We start from the raw sequence: 26,726 nt of genomic DNA, 5'->3' as shown, positions 1-26,726 counted from the left end.
AGGTGCTCTAGCTCTCACTCTTTGAACTCTGGTCCCACGATGAGTCAGGAAGACTGGAAGTGGTGCCAGGAGTATATGTCAAAAGCCCATGAATCTTAAAACTGAACATGCTTAGCTCTACAAATCTCCAGCTGCCCATGTATCTTGACACCACAAACTTCAGGTAGTCTCCATTAACAAGATAGAGGGGATATGGCAAAAAGGGATAAGTTTGTGACAACTACTTGGTGCCACCGGATATAGGAAGAGTGATAATGAAGCATGATAACCTCCTGCTAAGTCTCACCTCCAGCTGAAAAGATATGAATTTAAATTAGTTATCTTGGAGAAATCGAAGATTGTAATCTAGCTTTCAGAATGATTTGAGTTTTGCTTTACTAGCATTTTCTGCAAAATAAGCAAAAAGCTGGTATGGCGTAGAAATAAAGCAAGAACTGGCTTTACTCACATTTGAAGTCCATAGGAACTCTTTTCTCATACTTGAGGCTACACTAAATCTCTGTCATGTTGAAATTGCGAGTACCAGTGCCTGCAGTAATCGTACAACTTGACCTATGTGACTGCCTGTTTGAATATCTCAAACCTGTGTTCCTCTAAGTTCTTTTTCTCTCCAAGTTTTTAATTTCAGTAATGATGCAACTGTCGACCTAAATGTATACATAGACAACTTCCTCAAATTTGACATCAAGGTTCCTTGACTATGTCATGTTGTGTCTTGCCTCTAGACATTTGCACATGCTGTTCCCTTTGTCTGGAGAACCCATTGCACCTACACCTTGTTTTTTCTAGGGCTCCTTCCTTGACCGTCCTTTAAGTCTCTGCTAAGAGCACTATTTCCATAGTACTCTTGAATTTCGCCTTCCTAGGACTCAGTGCAATATGTTGTAATAACTTGGTGATGGTTCGCTATCTGAACCCTTACTTTACCACTAACCTCAGTAGATATAGGCCTTTCAAGGACAAATATTCTTATTTTCTAGAATATCCATAACACCTGGCACAGCATCTGACATAAATGCCCATTTAATATTGTTAAATGACTAAAAGAAGCAGTGCTAAGATGCGGATAGGCTTTGATTCAGTTAGAATGGTGGTTTCTAGCTGCCTCTTGCATGGAAACTGGGGAGAACTGAGAGTAATTCTATTAATGAGAATAGAGTTGGCACAGCTAAACAATAGGCTGGTTTCTTTCTAATTAGAACCTTCCATTTGGATTCAATTTATCTGTGCTGTGGTGAATTCCCAGAACAACAGACACAGTTTAAAATATAAAATTCACTCAAGACAAATATTGTTTGGGCTTATCTTTGCCATTGTTCAGTAAATAATTAAGAGTTTACTGGTAAATAAAATGTTGATGTGGCTGAATCAAACAAAACAAGCACTCTTGAGTTTTAGAATTTGCTGTTTTAAAATATTACCAGATCTAAATGACTCCTTTCACCATGCTTGTATAACGTAATCCCATACTCTGACAATATTTTATGTATCCCTAAACTCTCTGCCCCATTTTACTGGGGCCTATGAGGACAACTGTGGTGTCCTGTGAGGCCGGTGTCCCAAATTCAACACAGGTATTAGTCTGTGGTTGTGGCCGCGTAAGAATTTAAATGAAAGCTCTGCAGAACCCTACCCAACCTTGTGTTTTCTAAGGCTGAAGATAAAAGAGTTGGCTTTCGATTGTGACCCTTTTTCCTCTGCAGCAAAATGTAAAGAAAGAAGATATGTATTAGTCAGATTTTTCTCATTTGCAGATGACAGAAACCTGACTCAAACTGAGTTTCATTTAAAATGGGAAATTGATCCCTCGCTTCAGTTAGAAATGTGTTCCCCAACAACAAATATGCAACTAACATTATAAAAAGACAGGGGGTTAATTTTTTCTAGTAACAAGGAACCAGAAGGAAGTCTATCCAAGGCTGGCAGAGGTACTCATGGAAGTAATTTCAGACCTATTCTCCTTCCCCACCATTCTTCATTTTAGTCACAAAATGGCAGGAAAACCAGAAAAAGGGAAAAGGACAAGGATTTCTCTTTAGCAAGTCTTGGCCTTTGTATCCTAAAGAAAATTACCCTAAGGGCTTTGGTGGCTCACATTTTCTTGGCTCTAACTGGGTCAGATTGCAAAGGAGGTTGAGAAATCAAGGCTGGGAGGTTTAGTCAGCCAACTGACAACATCTTTTATACTCTTTTATTGGGAAAATCCAAGAAGATGGTTTACTTTTTATTTTGGTTGGATCCAGAGGCTCATACGTCTTACCATAATGTCCAAAATATTAATAGGTCATAAAGATAGAGTCCTATGTTATTAACTAAGCATAGTCTACTTAAAGGGAGATGTTTTGAGCATCTAAGTCAAAATTTCTCTTTATGTTGGCCAGTTGCTTAGGATTGGGGCACACTTTTGTTTGTTTCACGTATCGACCATGGATAGCATTCTTGTATAGCCTTGTCCTTCTTAGACTTTCTAATTGCCTGTTTTCTCATTAGCAGAAGTAACATGTTTTTTCTCTCAACACTATAATTTAATTTCTTAATTATACAACTTTCGAATACTTTATTATGAACTAATTGCTTTCTTAACCTCCTCACACAGCTGTCATCCTGAAATTTCTTTTCCTTTTATTCTTGGATTAATTTTACTTTTTCTTGGATCCTGTATCTTCCTCTTTCCTAGATATATTTTTAACTTTGCTGGAATATATTTTAAAATATATTTTCAGGAAGAGTGCATGTCAACTATCCTTTGAACCTATGCTTATCTGCCTTCATACTTAATTGGTAATTTAGCTGGGTATGAAAATCTAAATTCAAAATAATTTTCCCTCAGCATTTGAAAGGAATTGCTTTTTACCAGTCAATGTTGCTGAGTCTTGTGCCTTCATATAGACCTTTCTTTAGAAGCTTAAATGTTTTTTCCCCTTAATATTGTGACTTTTCACAAGAATCTTTTTTTCATTTATTCTGCTCATCTGTGGGACTTCCAATCTGAAGACTTGTGTTCTTCAGCTCTTGGAAACTTTTACTTTTTACTTCTTTCATTACTTCATTTCTTTTTTTTTTTTTTTTTTTGAAAATCAATAGATTGATGTTAGACCTCCTAGATTAAGTCTTATATTATCAAATTTTGTCTTTTCTCCTTTCCCCCACCAAGTTTTCTGGAAATTTCATCACCTTTTTATTTTAGCCCTTTCATTGAATTTTTAACTTCAAAAACCCAATTTTAAGTTCAATGTGCTTTTCCTTTTCACAGTAAGCTTTGGTTTCATTTATGTATTGTGTGTTTTCTAAGATCTTTGACTACACTCAGATTTTCTCCCTCCAAATTTTCTTCTGCTTCATAAACTACTATGTCTGTTTTCTCTGGGATTGGTTCTGTTTGTCTCATACTTGTCTTTCTCTTGTTACTTTAGCTTTCATCAAAATCTGGTGATCCTTGGTTACCTATCCATAGTCACAAATGAAGGACGAAGACAACTTTGTAATAGGTAGTGAACTTATTTTCCCTCCTCTTATGAACATCTTCTGTTCCCGTTGACCTTTTCCTTCCTTGGGAGTGCTGGCTGTATGATCTGAAACTTAGGGTATAGTTCATCAAGGACCAGTTTTCACTTTAGTCAAGGCAGAACAAGCAGGTCAAGTTGAGGTTCTCTTAATGCCAGAGAAGAGGTCCTCACTAAGGGATGCCAATCCCTCCTGGCAGATCCCTTGCTCTCTTTAGAGGGTAGATGTCTGACTTTAGATCAGGGGACAACTCTGTTGTGCTTATAGACCAGGGAGGGGGAGCACAAGTGGAACCACCATTCTGCAGGCAGTTCTTCAGACATGCTCCTTTCAGCTTCTACACTTCTAATCGCAGTTCCTGCCAACTTCCACCTCCGTTCTTGCCTTCACCTGTGTATGTCCAAAGCTCTGCATATTTATTTCTCAGTATGCTCTCATCTCACTTAGAGAAATCTTTAGTCCATTTATGTGCCCCAGTGAGTTGAGATGAAGAGATGTTTTATTAATCTGGAAGCCCTGGGGTATTACATTTTTAAAAACATATATTTTTGAGAAAGTAATACACACATGGTAGGAAAAAGTTCAAAAGGTACAGAAAGAGATGCAAGGGGAAATAAGCCTGCCTCGAACCCAGGCTCCTGGTTTTCCAGGTCCTCCTCCCAGAAGCAACCACTGTTAGCAGTTTCCTGCATATGTCTAGAGAATTTATGATGTACACATTTATGAAAAATTACTTTGGTAACCACCAAAGTAATTGTGTAGGAGGGACTAGGGCTGGAGTGATGTAGGAAGAGAGAGAAACTGGGGCCTGGAGATGCCATGGTGACTGGTCTAGGCGGTCAGTGAGGGTCTGCCCTTAGGGAATGGGCTGGAGATTAGGGGCAGGGTGCTTGTTAGAGAGGATTCCTGGAGGAAATAAACAGGACCTGGATACTGGGTAGGTGTTAGCCCGCCATCAGGGATGGCTGGAGTAAACGAGGGAAGAGTTGCTGTGAAAAGAGAGCAGGCCTCTTAATTGATTTTTGTGGTGGACAAATGGTAAGGTTTTATTTGCATTAACTCGGTGACTTTATGGACAATCTGAATGCTTTGATTATCCCCTAAGTCCATAAAATCTTAATAATTTGCTGTTTCTGCTGTGTTCTGCCTTTTATACATTTCCTCAGGACACCAGAGGGTTTCTGAGACTAACATTTTAAAGTAATTTTAACAGTCACTGAATGACTATGCATTATTTCTCTTCCTGTGGAAGAGACAGGTAGCAAACTGGAAACTCAGCAACCAAGTCTAGCCCATGGGCATGTTTGGTTTGCGTTTTGTTTTGGTTTTTGATTTGTGTTTTGTTTTGGTTTTTGATTTGTTTTCAACTCGAATTAACATTTTAAAAAATTGAGACTTCCCCTCAAACCTGGATGTATGGCTTCTCCTGAGAAAGAGGAACATCCGGCCACACTAAGATTATCTTCCTCACTGTAGCAATTGTCTAAGCTCAAATAGCTGTTGACCCATAGACCGGCCATTCCTTCACCATTTGGCCACAGACTCCACCACTACGTCCATGCCTGCATGTGAACTCACCCCTGACTCTTGACTCGCCTAGTTACCTGCCAAGCCCCTGCAGTCCCACACTGGCCACGCTGGCAATAGAGACTTTGCTGTAAAAGATTCCAAATTGTCAGAGAAGCTGTCTCCGTCTTAAGGATTCTCTTAGTTTACTTTGTTGTGATACCTTTTTTCCCCCAAGCACAAACGAATGGGATAATATAGAAACTTTATTTCTAAAACTTGAAATCTAACCTAGGCAATGCCAACTACTTTGTTTAAAAAGAAAAATAAGCAGGCAGTACTGATTAAAAGTTTTGAAAGAGAATACCTTTGGGATTTGCCAGATCGATATAAATATTGTTGATGATGTGGTAGCACATTTGCCATTTACCAATGCAGTGAGATGACAATCTTAGAATTTTTCTGAAATTCAGAAGCTAAGAGATTGGATAACTTTACTTTCCTCTAGACAATAGCGCTGTGTTAACATGTGGGAAAATAGAGCTGAATAAATTTTGGTTGTATTGTTGAAGAAGTACCCTAAGAAATCTCTCTGGATAAAATCTCTCCTTAAATCAACGAGAAAAGGGTATAAATCTTCTGTGCAATATAACAGTTGGAAAGAAGGTTGTCAGTTGAGATAGTTTATTGGAATGATGTGCCCTAAATTCACCTGTTTGGGGGGGCCATGTTTTTCTAAGGCCATCCTAGGGAGTTCCCTTTGTGTGTGTAGGTCGACCTTGGACTAACCCCAAGATTTCCAGTCATCAGAACATAGGAAGTGGAGGGAGTAGTATTACACATGCTTGGAACTCAGCCCGTTAGAAAAAAACACATGTGTTGGCCGTCTTTGTCTTTAGTTTTGAGTCAGTCACTGAATATTTGATCTGAATTCCCCACACTGCTTATATAAACAGTTCCATATACTTCTCAGGAAATGTGTGACATAACTTTGTGATTGATGTTAAAATTCCAATAGCAAAAACACACGATCACAGAAAACGTCTGGTAATCTAAGTAAGTTTTATTAATTTATAAAGGTACATGTCTTAGCATGTAAAAGAACAGATGTAAGGAGTCCATGTGCTGTGGTAGCAGGGTGAATTGGAATGAGGATTCAAGAAGCACGGGTTCTAATCCTAGCTCTGTCTCTGTTTTGCTGTGTGAACTTTGAGCACATTTTCTCTACATCCCCTTTTCCTTTTGTATAAACTATGGTTGAACCAATGATGTTTACATCTCTGACATTAGAGCAGTCATTTATTCTCGTCCTGGGGAGACGCTCCTCAGCAACTATCTCATCAGTGATCTCTCTTGGCCTCTTCTTCCCTGAGGTAACGGCAGATTATCTCGTATAACTGGTAAGTCTCCACTGACCATCTTCAACTTGTGCTGGATACAGTATATCTGGAGACACTATGAGAAGCGAGACTGGCTTTATGGAGAGACAGTCTTTTCTGTCTGGGTTTCAGAATTCCAGGAAGTTCTGTTCCTTTTAGATTTTTCTCTTATCGTTTGGTAGTGCCTCTTGAAAATCTGCGATATTTTTTAACTTTTTTTTTTTTCCCTTCTTGAACACTGTGTTTTGGAGTCGGAAGAGGCTGATAACATTGCAAGCCTTAGAATCTCTAAGGATTAGTGTAGCAAATGACAAAACCAAAGGATTGAGGGTAGGTGGTGACACCCGAGTAAGGAACAGTGGGTAAGAGGTCATGAGGCTGTCTTCATCCATCTGACAAATATGTCCAGTCCTTGGCCTGGTTGAACAGGTCTGAAAAAGCGAAAGGAAGCATGCTGTTCTGCATAGCTTTGCTTTCTGCCCCTGAAATCCAGCAGTGGCAGGTGTGTCGTACATGCCCCAAATGTAGACATGCAGAGACAACCAGATCTAACAGCAGGATTGTGGGCTGAGCCAGGAAGGCATAGAAAATACGAAGGAGAGGAAATAACTGGAGGAAATAATGGAACACAGGATGGAAAGTATGGGATTGATCGTAGGTAGAGGGTAAGGGTTTGTGAGATGTGAAAGGAAATCCTGTCATCAGAGAAAGCTGTGAAGGAAAAAAATGGATAAGTACATGGTCTGGACACTAGGAGATGGGACTCTGAGACATAGTTTTTCTTCTTACTTGTCCTCAGTAGAGTAGGGAAGCCTTACTGTCTTCATCTTTCCGCTGAGCTCCTGATCTTTCTGTTGTGTTTGGTTCAAAGTGGATCTTTATGTTGTTGGGGTTGGCGTTTGAAGGAAGAATAATTGTTGTAAACAACAAGGACTTGGCTCTGCTCTGCATCAGCTCACCATTCCCTTTCTCGCAGAGTGTAGCATTCAGTCAGGCATTTAAACAAGATAGATCATTGCATGTATGCTGAGAACCAGAGATGTTTGTTTTGTTTTTCCTGGTGCAGAGAATTTTTTATAACAGAAACCTACTGTTACCAGGGAATAGGAGAGAGTAACAATAGCTTTACTATTCAGAACCCTTCTTGGTAAATGTATTGGACCAGAAAGATGTGACCTATGTCCCTTTTAGGATTTAGAGATCATCTGCTAAGAAATTTCAGGAAGCAGCCAAATTATTTCTTACACTGCCCTTACAAATCTACTTTTCTTATATATAAAACTTAAGAATTTACCCAGGCAGTGGTAACATATGATAAAAGTGAGACTTATGCTTGTTCTGATTCACATTTCTTCAGCGTGACTGATCTCTGCCTGTTGAAAGCAAAGAGATGCAAACTGAGGGTAAGAATACTGTTTACAGTTCCTGGCTTACTTGTCAATAAAGTGAAGCTCTTGGGCCCCAGAACCTTAGAACGATAAGGCTGAAAATGTTAGATATCAGCTAAGCCTAACTGTATTTTCCAGGTGAGAAATTGAGACTCAGAAGACCTGTTCTTGTCCAAGGCTATACAGTAGCTGGAGGAGGAAAGCATAGTGATTAAGGGCAAAGATGAACTTTGCACAGCCTGGGTCTTGTGCGGCTCTATCGCTTATTAGCCTGTGTCCTTGGGCAAGTTCCTGAACCTCTCAGTGCCTCGGTTTCTGCATTTAAAAAACAGGACTATTAGGATTCACTTTGTAGACCTGTTAAGGGGGTTGAATTCATTAACATAGGTAAAGTGCTTAGCACACTGCTAACCATCAGCTTTCTTTTTCTTCTAATGGCCATCATATTCTAATCACTTCATCCAAGGTTCTTTCCGTGTTCGTTTACTTTGATTCTTTGGGCATTTAATCTACTGATTTGCGAAGCTCTCTCCTGAGCCTTTCTATTACACATGTCTTTTCATTATTAGCCTCCTCTTGAGATTTTTCCTTCTCTGTTCCCTTCCCTGACACTCCTAGCTGCTGCTTGTCCTCTAACAATGGAGTGGACCAGCCTGAGCCCTGGGACTCTTCGCTGACTCATTCAGCCTCAGAGGTTAGTTCATCCGTGTGACTCTCAACACCGTGCTTCCTGGTGTCTTTCCAGAGCATTAGTTCAGCATCTGATCTCTAACCACCTGTGAGATCTGTCTTCAAACATGACCACACCCTCTACCTGCCAACACCTGTCAGGGTGTTCCTGACATCCTTTTTTCTGGTCACAAAGACACCATCCTCCCACATTTATACCTGAAGATTTGGAGCTTTCTTTGATTCCTCCATCTCTCTTTCCTGCCCCACATTCTGTTGATGGCCAAATTCCACTGACTTTTCTTTCAAAACATTCTTACATCTGTCCTTCTTTCCTCTGTTTACCAGTCCCCATCATCTCATACCTGAATTGCTGATCTCCCAGATTCCCCTGACTCTCCAGTCTTTCTTAGTCTACCTTGTACTGCATTTCCGGAGTTATTCTTCTTAAAATACTGCCCTGTGTACATCATTTTTATTTCTGCTAAAACTTCTATCTGTACCAACAGCAATCTTTACTGGCTGTCTAGTAAATAAAATCCAAATTCCTCATCTTGGCATTGACGGCTTTCCATAGTTTTTCTGCTTCCTTCTAGTTTCTGTTCTCTTAAATATATCATGAGCCATTCCAACATCACTCTTTGTGTGCTAGGAGTGAGACTGTATCCCCATCTTCCTCTCCCGTTTAGAGTAGTTTCTTCTGGCCCTCATCAGTAGCTTACTCTTTCTTTACCAAATGCCCCCACCTTCACAAAGCCTTCCTCTGTTGCCCCTGCCCTTGGCAAAGGCCCCTACTTCTGGACTCCTGTAGGGTTTTTTTGGGTTTTTGTTTGTTTGTTTGCTAACCATATCATCACCTGTGTTGTCATGTGTAAGCAGTTGTAAGCAGTTTGCTAACCATATCATCACCTGTGTTGTCATGTGTAAGCCCTGTCTTCCTCAGTTGTTGTAAACTGCTCCAGCTTGGGGATCGTGTCTTAAGACTACATCACCAGTGTCCAACATCTTCCTCTTTGTCAATCTACCTGAGGACAAAGGTAGAAAGAATGGACTCTGTAATGTACTGAACAGTGAACCGAGTAAGGAAAGCTGGGTTAGAATCTTACTTCTGCCTCAGAAATCACAGAGACCCTTGCCACATCTCTGGGCCTCATTTTTTTGTATATTTAAATATGAAGGGAGCCAACACCATTTTCAAGTCCTAAACTTAATGTTATGTGAATGACTCCAGTGATTGTATTTGAATCAATATCTGCACGGCAGCTTCCCCGGCCCTGTCATGATTAAGCAGGAGGGTAGAGTGATGTACAGAAGCAACATGTAACTTAATAAAGACAATAGAGAGAAGTCACAAAACAACATGGAAGGATTTTTCCTTAAACACCATCACAGAAAGTGATGAGACAACTTTCAAAAACATACTGAAAAGCCCACAACTGGAGACGAAAGACAGTCCTCTCTCTCCTTAGGATTCATGTGCCTGGCTCTCAGCCTCCATCTGTGTTTTAAATAATGTTATCTGGCTCTTTCCATTCCTCCAAATTCCTGGATATATTGGCAAATAGCAGGCACTTAGCGAAGCAGCCACTTGGCCTTCCTGTTCTTCTAAAAATTAAATCCATCCCTTCTTCCCCACCCCATGGGCCCTCAGTCTGGAAGACATAATTTGAATTCCTTTCAGTTCCACAATATATCACTGCCTTTTTTTATGCTGGAATAAGCTTTTCCCCTTTATATCCTTCCTCTAAATCAAGATGAGACTACTTTTCACAAGAAATTGCTTTTGGGAGAATGAATTGACTTCACACTTAAGAATTTTAAAATGTATATTAATGAGTAGGGAGGGATCTCATTGTACCGTGGGGGAAGAAGAAGCTCTCCTCTACCCTCAAGATTCTTTCAACTGGTATAATAATTTAATCTACATGAGACAGATTAACAAGAGAAAAATCACCAAATTTAATACATAAGTACGCATGAGAACTTCACATGAGAGGTTGAGAGACATAGGGAAAATGAGGTATATGTGACATTCTGAGCTAAGAGTGAGGTAAGGTGCCTTGGGGCTTCAGAGGGGAAGGAGGTCATTCACAGGAAGTTAAGAAGAGCAGGTGTTTAATAATTAGAAGTTTTTTCTGCCCTATACATAGGTCATAAAAAGTTATTTCTGATGATAACTCTTATTATGGGGAAGGCCCCTAATTTAAATTCTTGAAGGGAGAATTAATTGTTTCTCATGAGCCTGCAGGATTGCCTTTAGCTCAAATAACCACATGCCAAAGTGGCACATTTGGGGGAGGCCTGTTCTGAACTCCTGCAGTACGAAACCTCTGATTAGAGGCCAGCAAGTGGAATCATATTTTAAGTGTCTCTGGAACCCTAAAACTTCTAGAATCTGAGCTGTTAAAGTCTTGAAGTTCTGGCTAAATGCTCTTTCCTGCCATTGTTTATCAAAATCTCTTCTGGTAAACCATCTTTATAACTGAATCCAAATGTCTCTCTTTTCCACTAAAATTTTATTTCTTTTCATTCTCCATTGCCCCCTTAGGAAATATTTTTGGTCAGGACCTTATCGCAACACCTTTCTAACAGGATTTTTTTCCAAAACCTCTGAAGTAACACTGTTCTCCTTGGCCTCAGTGTCATTGTGAAGCCCAGACTTCCAGACACTTTCTGATCCCATTAGTTGTTGATTACATTGTTGGCCCTTACTCCTGGTGACTTTTTTCCTTTCAAAGTGGCAGTTGCTGTGATTGAATGGGTTTTAAATTGTCTCGGTAGGAGTTCTTTGTGGCTTGGATCCCTTCGGATTTTCCATCATTTAGGGGGAGGGGTTGAAAATTAAAGTATGAGGCTTTGTCAGACATGTGTTACTGAAACCGAGAAGCTGCGTGTCCCCTAGGAAGGCTGCAGACAGCACAGCTTCAACGTTAATCACTAGGAGTTTTGCTTCTTATACTGATTCCAAACTGACTATTGGTGGCACGCTTCTTATTGGCTTAATGTCCTTGGTTGCTCCAAAAATATTTGTGGCAAGGGTTGAATTCTAATCTGCTAAGCCTTCGCTCTGACTAGTTAGATTGCCGATGGATTCAGTACATTTAAGATGATAAACTTAAAATATTCAGTTGGGTGAAAAAAATTAGATGATCCAGAGAACACAAAAGAGAGGATTTAAGAGCTTTCTTTGGTTTGCTCCGTAAGGTGCTTTGGGTGGAACCTCCATAGAAAAAAAAGTATTTTTATGTGCTTTCCAGAAGCAGGAGCTACCCAGACAATTTACTCTAACAGGTTTGTGTGGGATTTTTTTTAAAAATCCACATTGACTAACAGATATTAATTTTTATATATTGTAGGCAGTATTGCTGGTTGAACAGCAGTGGAGAAATTCAGATTTTATCTGACAGATTTATTGTCACAGTAAACTTATATTTCGTTGGGAACTGTTATAAGAATATATACATGTGGCGTTTGGGGATTAGTAGTAAAGTAAAACATAGCTTTCCTGATTACTTTAGGGAGGCATCTCTTCTCATCATTGAGCTCTTTACTACCAGCCTCAAGGACCAGAACTCAGTAAACTCAGTGAAATCATTTCTCCAGTGGGAGAATGGGTATGAGTTTACACTAGTTTTGTTTCCTTCCTTTTGGAGTCTGACATTTCATCTTTCAGACTAAGTAAATTCTCAGCCACAAGAGATATTCCTAGTAGCCAAACGTATTTAGAAATGTTAATTAAGGCTTTTTTCTTTTTTTAACCTGAGGCGTCTATAGTTTCATAATGTATAGGCTAAACTTCAGAGCAGATGTTAAAGACATTCTCCCTCCAATTCCAGAGATTATATCAAGTATTATATAAGTTTGAGTATTTTCTCCATTTACTCAAAGTATCACTATTGGAAGATCAAAATACATTGTGCTTGTTCCTATAGGCTTTAAAATTTAAGTCTATTTGTAGATTGCTTAACCGTGGGTGTTGATATATCTGTGTCTTTTCTATAAATGATCATTCTATGTATTGTTAAAAGTACACCAGTAACTGAGGCCAACAATATGTTCATATTACATAACAATTTGGGGGCGATTGAGGCATATTGCCATTAGAAATTTGTTTATTAGATAAGCCAGATCTGTCAGAATCAGTTATTTATATTTTGATAATTATGAAATTTCTATATATACTATCCAAAGAAACATTTAAGCCAGGCTTTTGTAAATTACTTTGTACTGAAGAATTGGATCCTGTCTGCTTACTGTTGCTGGGTATTTAGTATTCTAATCCATTGCATAGCATCACATATAGAATTAAGATCTGGGTCAAGCTGGGTTTTGGATGGGTGGGAGAAACAGAAGATTGAAGTCGAGCCTGAAGCAAGGAGAGGTGATAGGGAAATGCTGGATGTGTTGAGAAGTAATGTGGCATCGCTTACCTGCAACATGGGGCGAATGGAGGGCCAGGCTGGGAGCCACGAGCACCTATTGCCAAGGCCTTGGTTGCCAGGTTGGTGGTTGGTAACTTAGTTCAGGAGTCAAAGGGACCCAATGATAGTTTTTAAACAGGAATAAGAGTAAAAATGGTAGATGTGACCAATACCTACTAAATTATTGAGTTATCTTCTAGAATATAAGGTTTGGCTCTTACAGATGTTCTGTACCTACCAAAGCTTTGTTGCCATGTGAGTTAATAATTGTTTCTTTTAGTAAAATAGTCTTTTCTTTCCATTTATATGCACTGATGATTCATTACTGGAGAAGGACTGGCATAACTGCAATAAAATTCTAGCTAATGCCAATACTTGATACCATCTCATTTAAAAAAAAGAGAAAAACGTGGTGCTAGATAGCCATTTTTAGACCTGGACCTCTGGAATATATTGATTGCAAGATATGAGATGCAAAAGGCATGATTGCTAGCTTTCAGAATTCGGCAGACCACTTGACTGGTTGTTTTGGCTTAATTTTTCAATTAAAGTAAGTAATTGAACAGAAATAGAAGTGTTTCTCTACACAGCATCTCCCTGCGGAGTGGATTTATTCGGTGATCCTAGTCTGAATGGGGAGTGGAAACTCTCACCACCACTGATTCCTGTAACCCGGTTCTCGTTCACTTGTCTTGGACTTGCCTGACCCTTGTTACTGTTACTGAAGTCACAGCTTCACTTTCTCAATTTTCCACAACACGTAGTTTTCGTGTGTGTCTGTGTGTGTGTCTGTGTGAGTGAGTGAGTGAGAGAGACAGAGAGAGAGAGAGAGACGATGACTTTCTGAAGCATCCAAAGTGGGAAGCACATGATTTCCTCGTCCTGCATGGTTTTGAGCCATGTCAATTGTCTGGATATACTTCTCTGGTCATGTACTGCCTTATTCACCACCCTCTTGAAGTTCAATGCCTGTAAATTACCTCAGCTAGGTCCAGCTGTGAAGTCCTAGTACACAGAAGACCTCCCAGTGTCCTGAGCACTCTACTTTTCCTGCTGCCATGTAAGGTGGCATTAGTCTTTTGGGCAACTATCTCATAGAAGCATCACTGAATGTATAGGAAATTCAGACTCTTGAGGTGTTTTTTAAAAATTTCTTAGTAATTAATTCTTATTAATTCATACCTCCCTCTATATAGCTTTTTAAGAAACATGAATATAGGACAATTTTTGATCCAGTCGATGTTGTCCTTTATTCTGCCTATCATTTCAGATTCTATTTGGGAGGGATCCTGGCTGTGTCAGCATATGTTTTGGCTGTCCCTCCTAGAATGGTGTCACCTAGAAGTTTCAGAACAATAGCATTGACATACTTATTAATACCTTGAATAAATGTTGAGTAAGCTGCAATGAGTGCCTTGTAACATATCACGGAAGGCCTCTCCACTCCTTTCCACTAAGTTTAACCTTTCAGTCTGGCTATCTCCTGACACACAGGAACTCAGACGGTATCCTGGAAAAAATTTGTTATGACCTCACTGAAGCCCAGAATATTATAAGCGAATCCAGTTATACCATGCATGTTGATCCACTGCCAAAGATGGCTATGGTAGGGGATTAGGTTAGCACTGGTACAGGGTAGAGAGCCATGGAAGAAATTTAAATGTGGTTTATGAGAGGGAGAGTTTTCATTTCATGCTAGATTATTTATTGGGTCTCCTTTCTGTTAGAGTTGCTCAAATATATGGTGCTCTTGGTTATCTGCTTAAATGAATGTGAAAAGGCTGATTGGAAGCTCTATGGGAGTAGGGTAAAGTAGCCAACAAGGGTATTTGGAGCCAATTATTTTACCATTCTTAATGTCTGTACAATAACGAGAGGTCTTTTCTCAGTTTTCCTCTAATCTACTTTTGGAGTACATGCCTGGCTTCTGACATTTAGAGGGAAAAAAAACTTTGAAGAAAGAAAGGAGCAGTTGAGTCCCAAGGCTCAGAATGCATATTTTTATTAATCCTTTTTTTTCTCTCAGTCCAAGCCTCACTTGTGTTGCCTATAGTGCCTGAGGTCTACAGCCCTCATAGCTTGCTTTGCCCAGGGTTTTCTTGTTTTGGAAACATGGTCGAGATGAGAAAACACTAGTCTTATACCTGTGAAGGGTTGAGGCAGAGACCTGGAGGTCCAGTCTCTTTCTAAATAAACTTTCAAACAGTCTCCTAGTTTCCAGTCTTATGTCTTACTTCTGTCCTTCATGGTACAGTGTCTCTAAACCTGAGCCTCTTTGGGTTTTTGTGGGGCAAGTTATTCTTGATATCCCTTTTGCAGGTTCTTTAGACTGTAGCAAAGTTGAGGAAGCTGGGTCAGGCATCACTCTGTCCTTGTCTTCCCCAAATTTGTTTTTTTGCTGCCTTCCTTCCTATTCTCTTGCTCTCATCTATTTCTTTAATATATAAACATATATATATATACACACACATATATATACATGTATATATATATATAAAATTTATATATATACATAATTTATATATATTTTTATATATGATTTTTTTCTTTGTGAATTTGTTGATGTTGAAGAAGGAGGAGGAGGAGAAAAGATAAAAAAAAAAAAAAAAAAAATTTAAGGAAAAAAATAATAGAGTGACCCTTGAGGAAAAGAGTAACTGGAAAGGATCATAAGGGGATTTCTGAGGCTGGTGATGTCCTGGATCTTGAACTTGGGGCTGACTGCACAAGAGTATCTACAATGTAAAAATTCATCAGAATATATTTTTTGATACATGTGTGTGTGTGTGTATACATATATATATATATAAAATTTTGTTTTCACATTACTTTGGTGGCTTTTGGAAATGGGAGATGAATAGTTTGTCATCAACCCACTACATTTAACCAGAGGCCTATGTTATCACACTCAAAAGTAAAAAGACTGCCGTTAGTTCGAGTTACTCGAATTTTGAATATGGTTATACCAATGTATCATATAACTCAGACCCATTATTACTATGAAATTTAAAGCTATTTCTAAATGATTTCTGAAAGACCCACTGGTATTACTCAGTTTCTGATTCAACCAATTTATAGAGCAACCAAAGAATATGGTAGTATGTTGGTACTTGTGTTCTAGAGGCCACACGATGTCTGGAAGAGCAATGTTTTGAGACTGGGACACGGATATCCTCCCACCCAATCCTTTGGTGCTCTGAGTTGCATTATTCCCCCCAGCGGGAACAAATTCCTTATTTTATGAACAAGAGTCTTGTCTCCGAGGTACTTTTCAGGGTAAACATTCTGTGATTCTCAATGCATGTGGCTGAAATGGAGAACAGCTTGTATAAAAGCCATGTACCTCTCATTCCTGGGTCTTTAATCTGGACCTGGAGACTCACAAGCCCACAGGAACTGAAATCCCTGTGGAATGTCATTGCCTTATCTGGAAAGTGGAGCATGGAGACCTGCTCTGGTTCTCAGCTCTTCCATTCCTGAGGTTTTGGTTCCTGAGCACAGATTCTCATTGGCCCCAATGCAAACTCCCATCTGCTCTTCCCCTGCAGTCAGTGGGTTAACTGTGTGAACAAAATAGTCCGGTTTGCTCTCTGTTGATTATAGGCTAGAGAGCTAGAAACTCTGTTTCAGTTAGCATTAGACTTTCTGAGGAAAGGAAATGTGATATCCCAGCAAACTCCACTGAAACTATCCCCAACTGTAAATAGTCCCACTGATGTATTAAACAAGCCGTATTAGAGGAAGGAGGGAAAGGCTCAGTGTATTTAAGCTGTATAAACTAGAGAGTGAAAATCATGGATCATTTGATATACTTACATCCCATTGAGTCGAAAGATCTAGACATATGTACTCCTATAGCCTTGTAAATAAACAGATTGTATACCTATCATAGGCAAGTCAGTGCAATGTGGTCTAAGTTCTAGATTTATTTCAGTTGAAAGTTTAAAACCCGATTCCAAATTAGATTTAAAACAACAAAATTAGCTTAGTTAACCTGTAAGTGCAGGAGTGACTTTACCCAGGGCTAGATCCTCACCAAAGGCTCACTTGAGTCACATTCCAAGCCCAGACCAGTCACTGTGCTAGAGAGAGTTTTGTGACTGTCCTTCCTTAGGCAGTGGCCCACCAGCAACAGCACAGAAAGAAGAGGGCCTTTGCCCAAAAGGAACAGGGTAGGCAATAACAGCTCCCCACCACTCTCTGCTCCGTTCACGGAAAGTAATCACTTGTGAAGATTTAATTTTCAGAACAGGAAACCAGAAAGGAACAAGATTTGGACTTTTTAAAGTAGGCAGGAAGGAGCCATTGGAGGATACAAATGATATAGTGAATGACCGGGTCAGATTTCTGTCTTAAAGCTTGACCTGGCCTCTATATGGAAAACCAGTCACTAAACCGAGTTGAAATAGGAGAGCAGGTAATGATCAGAAACTGGTAGGACCTGGCACAGAACCAGGAATCTGTCTTCTGCAGTGTTTGGATTTCACCCAGAGAGGAGTTGGCAGTTCACTGTGGGAAATCTGACAAATGAAAAATATGTATATGACGAATGAGAGTATATATCCCGTGGTTGACTAAGATAAGCATCCCAGATTTAGGCTTCATCCACACAAGCCATTTCCCACTGGAGAATTTACCACAAATATGCCACACTTTGGTGTATTGGACCTAAGTCCCCATCTAGACTTTACAACTGAGGTCCTTTCCAGTGGTGGCTGAGCCTACAGTCTGCTTCCTGGAGTCACGGTCCCAGGAATCCATGAATGGGGTCCAGCAGGTACATCAGTCAAACCCCTGAAATGTATGAGCAGAAGGGCCATTCCACCAATTTGATTAAGAAGGGGCGAAACTGAAGGAGATTAAGAACCACTGCTTCATGAGAGGCCTCCTGGAGAAATGAAGTAGCCCTGCTTCCTCTCGGAGCCCCTGTTCTGAGATTCCCAACCCTCACTACTCAGTTTATTTCTGAATGAGACCCATAGTGTAATGGGATATTCTAATTACAGATATTCCTGGAGCTGTCCCAGTTGAAACATGGAATGTGTTTTTATAAAGAGATCTTGTTAATACAATAGCAAACAAGAGTAATGCTTGTGCTGTTATGTAATTGTCTCCAAACTTCTCTGTTTAAAAAAATAAGTTATTACAGCTTGTATGGACAGTTTCTGTATATTTAGAAATTTAATATTTTTCCTATTGTGTTAATGTTATATATTCTATAAAATATAAACTAAGTGTTAAAGGACAAGGTGAGAAATAAACAGATGAATACTCTTTCCACACTCCAAGGAATTGTCACAGTTCCCTTATCTTTGAGACTTTTCGTTTAAGCTATATGGATTTAATAGATTTTGCAGAGTAAACTGGAAATATGCCTCAACCCTTTCCTTGTACTACTCCCCCTGGAAAATGTGTTTTTAAGTTCTAGACAACCATTTTTCAAAAATTGGAACTACAATCTTTTTGTCAGTTTGAGACCCTGAGTCGTTTCCTGCTGTCATATTGCATCACCTTAAGACTGAGGCAAACCATGGTAAGGATGGGATTCTGTCCTCCTCACCACACCCATTGGGATGTCAGGGCACCAGCACTGACTAATCACCTGAATGTCAACAGTTTTTCTAATCTCCTGGCTCTTTGTCTCTACCTTTAATTCTTAGCATTAACAGCCTTTGCTTTCGAAATAAAAACAACTACCATCACAAAACCTTAAAGTTGAGAGAAATCTGTGAGCAAAATTTGGTTTAGCTTAAATTGCTAGGTGGTTTTAACAGCTTTAGTGACTAATTTTTTAAGAAGAAAGAATAAAATGCTGGGCTTGGTTTCTTGTGTGTTATCATGTTTAACTGCCAAATTGGAAAATGGGAAATCGAAAAAAAATATATGCAAAACGCTAACAATCAGTTGTAGATAGTGCTATTGTACGTGGCTCTTTTCATTTCCCAGTGTTCAGTGATATACTTGCTTTGTTTACAAAATAGGAAAACAAATTTCCAAATGTTATTGCCATTTCTAAGTGCCAACAGCTCATCTGTCTACATCAATAGGCAATGATAGGCATTGAAATATAAGTTGACATTTTACTATGTATTGTATTCTAAACTACCCAGGTGCCCCCACCCCCAAAGCTTTGTAATTCATGCATCTCCTACTTTCTGAATTTAGTAACCTTGAGGCTGAATGTGTATTGCTGTGACTGACTCTCCCTTATGCCATGTGGGAAGCTAAATATAGCTGCATTCTTGATGTCTGTCTGATATCAATCTAACAGCCAGAAATATTTGAACTCTATTATTACTGAAGGCGGGAAAATCCACAAAGCACATTTTCTTCCTCTCTGAATCTCTCCTTTAGTTTTTATCTTACTACCTCCCCCACTTGCCTTCCATCATACTCAATTCATGGAAATTATTTTTCTGCTGTTGCTGAAAAATAATTCAATTCTGGTACTTCAGGCATGAGACACCCTGATTGTTTTTCACTGCCCTTGCCTTAGAAGAAATTAAATCACTAGCAATATTTTGCATCCAGCCAACACACATCAAAACTCCTGTCTGTCTTGGCGTTGAGAGCCTTGGAAATTTCTGAATCAGTCAGTAATTATTGTAGCACTAAAACTAATCAGTGAGAAAGCCCAGTTTTATTGTTCAAACACAATCTCATAGCCCATGTATATGCCTGTGCTTGCCCTAAAATACAGCTCATCCTTGTTCCCTTACTCAGATTAGATTTAAAGCCTCTGTGTTTCCCCCGCTGGCTCCCTGGTGGACAGCTATCATTTTAATGTAAATGACTCTTCAACAGATGTGAACTTGAATTTTTTTTGGCAGAAATAAGATTAAATAATTTTATGACCTCCTAATCCTAGAGGCACTGTTTTTCCCAGTTTGCAATTTTATTAGTGGGTTTCTCCATAAAAATATTTAAAGAACGTTAAGATAAATGAACAGTAGAAACAGTCATTTGTTGCTTTTCATGGAACGTGTTTATTTCCCTGTCATGTGGTACACAGTGTCAATGATATTAAAAAACTTTGAGCCGTGAAACTCGGATATTTCTGTGGTGGTAGCTTTAAACATAATGGCCAAAATTGTACCCATTAAAAAGTAGAAATAAAATGTTCACATTTTTGCCTCTGTGAGCTCAGTAGTATATTTATACCAAGTACTTGACTTAAATATACACTGTGTTCTATGGTTATGATTAAGAAGCAAGATATTTAGTCAGTTGTATATTCTAAGATTTATTCTCTGAAGGCACATGCATTTCCAAGTGTTCTTTGAACAGGCAAGTTCACTCAATTAGCAAGTATTTAATGGCTCCCCTGAGGGTTTCCAGTATGTTATGAGCCCCCGTTACCACTTTTCTTCCCAAGTTTTAAAAAAAATTGTCAGCGTGAAAATAGCTTAATTTCAAGGTCTAATTTCTTTTAATATACATGTCTGACTTCTTAATTTTTAAGCTTCATTATAAATTCAGATGGGGAGCGGAGGAGTATCTTGGGCATTGACTCTTCGGGAACAGCACACTCCTGGCCCAGCCTACTCGTTTAGCAACCACACTGTCACCCTGAACGTACATCAGATCAGCACGAGGAAGGGCCTTGGCTCTCTCTCCTCAGTGTTCATCTGGTTCTTCATCTCTCGGCCTTAAGCTTGGTGTTTTTCTTAATGTTTTATTGCTGTTCCCCAGAGTGCCTCGCTTGGAAATTGTAATATTTGTCATTGGTGACACTAATAATGAAGACAAATACTATATAGCACTCAGTTACATACCTGGCATTGTCCTAAGAACTGTATAATTCATTAATTTACTGAATCCTTAACTGCCTCAACAACCTTAGATGGAATTATCCCCATTTTTCCGACGAGGAAGCTGAGACACAGAAAAATTAAGTAGTAACTTGTTCAAAGTCACACAGCCAAGATTGAAGCGTGGGCATCTGGTTCCAGAGCCTTTGCTTCTAACCACTACATTACCTCCCCATGGGTCTGCCAGCCCATCTGCCACCAGCATCTCTAGCATTTGTTGAAGTTTGTTTTTCAGATGATTGGTGTCCTTCTTGGTTTACGCAGTAAATGCAGCAGCGTCATTTCAAACCCAGGATCAAGTATGTCGTACCTACGAGATGCCATCTCATGCCCTCTTGGGAGCCTGGCTTAGTTGCGTAGATCAGAAAAGCCCGAAAAGCCAGCATCTTGCCCTCTCATATAGAATTCCCTTTTGGGGTCGCTCAAGGGTCTGATGTGAGCATGGGGAAATCCAGGCTACTTAAGTTGGGAAACCACAGACAGAGGATCGCAGAAGCATCGCTAACGCTGCCTTCATCTTCTGGACTCCCCAAAAGTCTGACAATGTGTAATGGTCACCCAAATTAGGTAAATTAGGTAGAATGTTCAGATTCCAGTTCTTTTTGCTTCTGCAAATTTGGAGCCATAGAGCTGGATGAGACAGTGAAGTAAAAGGATGACCCTTCAAAATGGTTTGGTTCCCTGTAAGTTCTGAATTTTTTTTTTTTTTAATTATTGAAATAGTTTTTCTGCAGAAGAAATTATGCCCCGTCAAAGAAATTTCTTTACACCTAAAGTGAAGATATGCTTCTCCAAGCTCTAAATCTCCTTGTGTAGTTCCATCATGGAAAAGATGGGGAGAAGGAGAATCTCCCAGGCCCTCTGCCCTCAAGTGGCAAGATGGTAAAATCCACATTCACCATTTTATTGTACTCTCCCCACCCAGTTCCTCTAACGTATAATTGGATCTTTTTAATTCTCAGGTGCTAAATTCCATTTAAATGTACTTTTTCTCTGAGGTTCCTTTACTTTTTTCATATTAAGTGGGTTGAAGGAACAAATCCACTCACATAGCTGAATCAGATCTAGATTTTTGGGAGCATTTCTTTTGGGAAATAGTGTGGTATATGTATGTGTTTGGTTATTGGAATCTAACTTAACAAGGAAACGGATGTTTTTATTTAGAAAAAAATTTCTCTCTGATTCATTTCTCATAGGCACCGAAATCATACTTTTAAAGAACCCAAAATGTGAAGCGAAAAGGATAAGGAGAGTTTTATGTTAGTCCCAAACTGTTGTTGTTTAATAGAGCTCATTTTTATTGAGGAACAATTTAAAGTTTATATGACACCTTGCATCTTGGTCAGCTCCAGAAGCAGAGTCATCTCACCCCTAAAATTATGGGAAATCTGTTGGGTTCAGCCTAGGAGGAGCAGAACTTAAAGGGAGCATTTTTTAGGGGTATTGTTGGTAATAACCCACAGTTGGAAGTTAGCCAGGAGACTTAGGTTACCATCTAAATCCATGGCAGAGGCTCAAGAATCCTCACTAAGGATCAGGCCCTTGGTTTTATCTCCTTTTATAAGGCATTCGTGTCTCTTTCATGGATCTTTGGGCTGAGTTGTTTGAATCCAGGAGTTCGTCATTCTGTGAGGAACCTGTAGCTGTATGTTTTGTTTGTGGTCTGCATATCCGGGATCCATGAAGAAGTATAGTGTTATGTACAAGGCTGGGTGGGGCTGTGAGTTTCCTTGAGGAAATGGGCAGGAAGAAGAGTTCTATTTTAACTCTGGTTGTTTTCTATATACAATATCTGTACTCAGTGTAGCTTTCTCTTTTTCTATCTTTTTGAAGGAAAATTGAAAACTATGGGTAGAGCTAGGGACTGTTCCTTCAGGGATTTTGATTTTGTAGAAAGCCTGTCTAGAGAACCTGCCCTGGCATCCTAAAGCATAATACGATCCTACAGTGTGTTCCTCTACCCTGATCTGACACACAGTCACTTCTTCAATCACATTTCACAAAGGAAGAGATTGATAAGCTTAATTGCATTTTGTTATTGAAGCGTTGCTCACAGAGGCCTCCTCTTCTTGGATCATAACACTTGATTTTATTCAAATATGTGTTTATTTATATGATATTTCACACTTCTAGTAACTTGAATTAATGTCAAGCATCTTATGTACACTAAAAGTTGTAAGTGACCGTGGATCAAAGCAGGTTTATTTAAAAGAAATTTGTGGCATAGATTTCTTTATGTGTTTAAATGTCTTTCATCATCAAAGTAATGATTAGGTCACTTCATTTTTAAGTATCACAATGTTCCTGAAAGTAAGTCAGCACCACTATATTCAGTTAGTCAACAAATATTGAATGCCTATTATCCTTTTAGGTGCTGGTCAGAATGGATCTGTATGTTTAAACTCTGTTAATAATGAGTGGCTCAGAACATTCTCCCCCACTCTTAGTGGTAGAAAGTGAAAGAACTTTTTCTCTCTCATATACACTTTGTCTCCCTATCCTTTTTTCCCCACGGGCTCCCCATCCTGTGAATCCTTTTTGGGGGTGGGGGATAATTAGAGGAGCAAAATTGGTTCTGACAATCAAGGTCTTCCTAGGCCATCTGTTAGTCTGACAGATTTCGTAATAGTTAGGATTGAATATTATCTGTAGTCTAGGGATTTGGGGCAGCCAAATATATCTTAGGTGACTTGGAATGGATTTGGATTTAATTCTCAAAGAAATAAATAGTTAAATGGTAAATGTTTCAGCCTTTTTCCCCCAAAGTGGTAGACATGCTGTTAACATCTGATTGGTGTGGGGGAGGGGAGAGATTTGGGGAAGGAGGGGAGACTCCAGGAAGGGGCGGAGAGGGGGAGAGGAGAGAGAATGCACACACGTGCAAGTCAGCATCACCTCAAAACTATAAATCACAGAGAAATGGCAGCTTTATTCCTATTCTCATTTACTAGATTGCCTTAAAATAAAACAAGACTTTTAATGCCTGGCAAGTTAAGGAGATTTCATTGTGTTCACATTTGTGTTTGGGGCCAGTAGCATGATTACTTTGGTCACCTTTTCTTAAATTCACGACTTGAGGTACTTCCCAGTCTGAGCCATTGAGAGGCACTTGGGTCTAAATTAGTTATCTGAGATATTTACAGGAAAACATCAAAACCCTTTTGGTAACTTCCTGCTCCCCCGAATATGGGTATTTGTGACCTTTACAACTCATGGCAACTTGCTGTATAAATAAATATATTCCATTTAGAGCTAAACAATTTGTTTCAAAGGAGCCTGTTTCCTTTGCTCTAACAGTTTCAGATAAAGTAAATGGGCTTATGCCATTTGCACTTTTGTATAATTTTATTTCACTAATATTAGTGATAGTCAAGTTTATAGACTTCTAACTGCATACTGGATGCTTTGCTAAGTGCTTTACATGTATTATGTCATTTAATCCCTGTAACAAACTTCTGCAATAGATACAGTGAGCCCTCTGTAGCCGCAGGTTCCACGTCTGCAGATATGGAAGGCCAACTAAGGAACTTCGCCATCTGCAGATTTTGGTATCCTCAGAGGTCCTGGAGCCAATACCCCATGGCTACTGAGAGACAACCGTATAAAGGTGTATTTACCACGTACCTATCTGTTGCTTGTACGGCCATTTCCAAAGTTCTGGAAGGGCCTAGCTGTAGCATCATACAATCTTATTCTTTGCAAATGACTATCTACTCTATAAGCATTAGCTCCTCAAAACCTTGTTCTGCTCCTAGGTGGATACTTTGTAAGTTAAGAAACCTGCCCCAGGTCACATAGTAAGTGGTAGAGCCCAGCTTGAAGCCCAAGCTGTCTGGCTCCAAGCTCTGAAAGCACTCTGTACACAGATAAAAGGCTGGGTTTTTCTGAAGATCTGTATAAAAGTCCTGCCTTATAAATGTTATATAAATTGTACTTAATTTGCAATTCTGTATTCTTAGTTTTCAAATAGGTTCTTTATTGCTTTAATCAATTTTCAAAGTATCTTTCATTAGAGTTACAGGTTTTTGCAGTGTTGGTATGTTGAATATATGGGTATATAATTATGCATTAATGTGATTTGAACACTAATGCGAAAAACCTACCAAATAAACTGACAAATTCTCTGGTCTCACCTGTTTGGAACTTTTCAGGCATGTGAATCTAGAAGGGAGCAGAGGGAACATTTGGAGTGACTTAAAGCTGGTAGACTTGGGCCAAGGTATGGACATGTTGACTCACGCAGCCTGTTGCTATTGTGTGCTAGTGGCTAGGCATCGAATTCTGGAAGGGTGACTTCAAAAGCCAACTAATTGGGACCCTCGCCTACCCACTGAGGCCTGATGTTCCAGCTGTGAGCTGGAATAGAGTCATATTAAATGGATTAAGCAAAAACTATTAATGCAAATCTGAAAAAGTTTCTGAGTATGCTGTTTTTCTACCTCAATATGCTGTCATAGTTTTTGGATCTTTTTACTCTAGTTTAGAAAATCCAATATTTGAACTGATAAACTTTTTTTGCTTCTTTAAGGTGAAGGCTAGTTAATAATGTACAGTCTTTGTGCTTGATGTGGTGATAAACTCGTAATTATATTCTACAGTTAGTTAATCCACTATACAGTAAATATAAAACCAGAAGGTTAAGCTCAAAGTTATATAGGTCTTGTAGAACTTAACTTGGTGGCAGTTAATAAATAGTTATATGTAATAAAAACTAGGGATTAATATAGAGTTGAAGTGGACTAAAGTAGACTATGATTTAGATGTTTAAAAGGAACATCAACCATGTGAAATGGCCTTGAAATGAATGTGACAGCCCCCAAAACTTACTGAGCATCAACAAACCCATGATATTCTTTATTGTCTCCAAGTTCAATACATATTTTCCATATTTTTCTCACATATTGGTGATCACGATTATCTTAAAGACATTTCCGGTAACTTTCATAGCTGTCAAGAAAATTTGCGAGCATTGCCCTTGTAGGAGAAAATTCCAGTTTAGACCTGATAAGGAGAAGGGAGGGGATTAGTGAGAAAAAGATCATTAACATATTTGGCTGTAGGAACAAAGCAAACCTGGGAGACAGCCATAACTAATGGGTGAAACATCACCCATGTCCTATGGTGGCAAATATGTGAATATTTTGAGTTGTGATCTGGCTAAATAACCAGTTTCCTTCATTTCAAGTAAACATGTTAAGAATATCTAATTTGCACAACTTTAAAAGTGTGCTTCTTTTTTTTTTAAGTATTTGCATCCTAAGATAGTTTTTAGGTGGGAGCATATTTCTGGTGAGGTGTGAGAATGCAATACAAACTGAGCTCCTAAATTAGAGTTGGAAGTATGACATGAAGGAATTTCTGAAGCTAGGAAAATCTTTTCTTATGAGGAAGGAGAAAGACTCTCAGGGAGAGCATTGAAATGGGAAAATGTCATGGTACCTTAAAATTTCAATTAAAAAAAGATTTAATTTCTGTAATTTTCACCAGTGATTGAAGGCCAAGCTCTTGAATTCTTTTTTTTTTTTTTTTTTTTTTTTAAACCCTGAGGAAACATTTCTTGAATTAGATAAGAGTTTTGGAGAGTAGGATTTGTTTTTCAGAATGAAGACTTTAAAATGTTGACCGCAATATGGAAATTTTGCAATCCAGGGAATATCTGTAGTTGGGGAAAAGTGTTTGTTTGGTTTAGCTTTTTTTTTTTTTAATTAATTGAGTGACATTGGTTAATACAATTGTATAGTTTTCAAGTGTACAATTCAATAATACATCATCTGTGTATTGCATTGTGTATTCACCACCCAAAGTCAAATCTCCTTCAGTCACCATATATTTGACCCCCTTTACCCTTTTCTATCCCGCCCCTCCACCTGGGCGTAGCTCTTTAGAATTACAAAATTCCTTAGAATGTATAGGGAATACACAGGAGCATGCTAATAAGAAGTGAGAGAAAATGGCCCATTCTTCAGTCTTCTATAGTAATTTGACTCAACTGCTTGAAGAGAAAGTCAACACAACTGTAGTTTTCATTTTAGAGAAATCACAATTTGG

At 39.0% G+C, this 26,726-nt stretch overlaps 1 protein-coding gene across 1 annotated transcript in view; it reads left to right on the top strand.

Annotated features, from left to right (window-relative positions):
- Window positions 1–26,726, top strand: part of MCC (mutated in colorectal cancers) — a 379,504-nt gene that overhangs the window by 165,644 nt on the left and 187,134 nt on the right. The gene's annotated exons all lie outside the window — the stretch shown is intronic.

The sequence above is a fragment of the Pteropus alecto genome, unplaced genomic scaffold (genome assembly GCF_000325575.1).
Source record: "Pteropus alecto unplaced genomic scaffold, ASM32557v1 scaffold20, whole genome shotgun sequence".
NCBI lineage: Eukaryota > Metazoa > Chordata > Mammalia > Chiroptera > Pteropodidae > Pteropus > Pteropus alecto.
This window is presented reverse-complemented; position numbering and strand designations above follow the sequence as displayed.